The following is a 1,688-nucleotide window of genomic DNA, read 5'->3' as shown; positions in this document are numbered from 1 at the left end:
AAAATAGATACCGTCCACAGCTGAGTGTAACGGATAGTAACCGTTTACTCACAACGCATAAATATCATTATATATGAATAGTTAAAAGTAGGAATAAGCAAGTAGGTAGTCGACCTCCTTAAACGATTTTGGCAATAGTCAAGTGTTTATTCTCGATCAATATTAAAACGCAAATCACGAATCAGTTGTCAGGATAAGGGGATTGCTAAAATCACGAGTAGATATATGTATATATGTATATGTACGCATTTATGGACCAGGATGTGGTAACCGATAAGAATTTAGTAATTTCACAAAAGAGATGACTCACTGCACGACAAATAAACTAGCTGTCAGAACATTATAGCAAATACTCAGATTAGATTAGGAATATTGCAAGTGCGTGGGCTGAGTTGATGGTCACACGGACCACATCCGTTAGAGAAGAGATAGCGTATCGATAGGCAGGGGGAGCAGGGACCTGAATATAAAAGGGAGCCTGAAACAGCCTGTATTCAGACGTGTCTACTCCAGAGCACAACAAGCACCTTCACGTCACTCTGTGTAGTAACTTGTCATTTGGACTTAGACTAAATTACTGAAGAACGTTTAAATAAAATACAAAGTATCTTTCATCTGTCTACATTTATTCATAAACTACCCTGTCAACATCTTCATCATCAACACGAGCGGTTTCGCTTCCTGCAAAAATCATAATATACTCGTAGTTAACGGCTATCAGAATATAACTCTGACCAGCCCAACAACGAGAATATTACATGAGCATCACTTTTAACAATGTAGGTAAATTGGATAGGAGTTCCTTATCTAGTGTTGTATAGAAGTCTGTGAGTTAAACAAAATTCACAAGACCGATTAAAAACATCACACCGTACGAGTGATATGTTACTAAGTATTATGTTGTCTACGTCTTATTTCCATACTGTAAAGATGTTTAATAATTAACTTGATTACATATTATATTTTATTTATTAATTAATATACATCTTACGCGTGTTTGAATAAATCATTTCAAAATTATTTTTGTCATACCTGCACCGAAAGTTTGGTTTTCGATAGCGGTTGAAGCATTGGAAAGTGTCCGTACGGTGGACGGTAAAGTGGAAATCCTAAAAAGTGCCGGGCGGTAAAGTGGAAATCACATATCCCCTGCACAACCAGACACTGAAATCTATACCTCTTATAATAACTTTTGGTTACATCTTATATTCATATTATAACTTCCATGCGTGACACATAAATAAAACTAAATCGTTCCTTTCATGAAATATTGTTGTCGTATAATAAAATTATGGTCTCAGTTATTAATTCAGTCATGTATAGTATTATGCGAATAATTATTTATGAGTATTGATTATTCGAATAATTATTCGATAGTTTTGATTATTCAGTCGTGAAAAATATTATTCGAATAATTATTCGATAGTCTATATCAGCGTTTCTTAAACTGTGTTCCGGGGTTCCGCGGAGATCACTTCAGGGTTCCGCGAAGCTTAAGTAATTTTTTTCAAAATTTTCAAGAAAATTACTTAAAAATGTCTTACTTAAGATTATTAATGGGGAAAAAATGTTTGTATATTAAATAATAATGTATATGTCATATGGAATAGTCTATCTCTAAAGTAAAATTACATACAATTTTTATTATTTTTATTATTTTTTTTAACATATTTTTTAATTAAGTACCT

Source organism: Acyrthosiphon pisum, chromosome X (assembly GCF_005508785.2).
Source record: "Acyrthosiphon pisum isolate AL4f chromosome X, pea_aphid_22Mar2018_4r6ur, whole genome shotgun sequence".
In the NCBI taxonomy this organism is placed as follows: Eukaryota; Metazoa; Arthropoda; class Insecta; order Hemiptera; family Aphididae; genus Acyrthosiphon; species Acyrthosiphon pisum.
The sequence above is the reverse complement of the archived record's forward strand: the minus strand, read 5'-3'. Positions refer to the sequence as shown.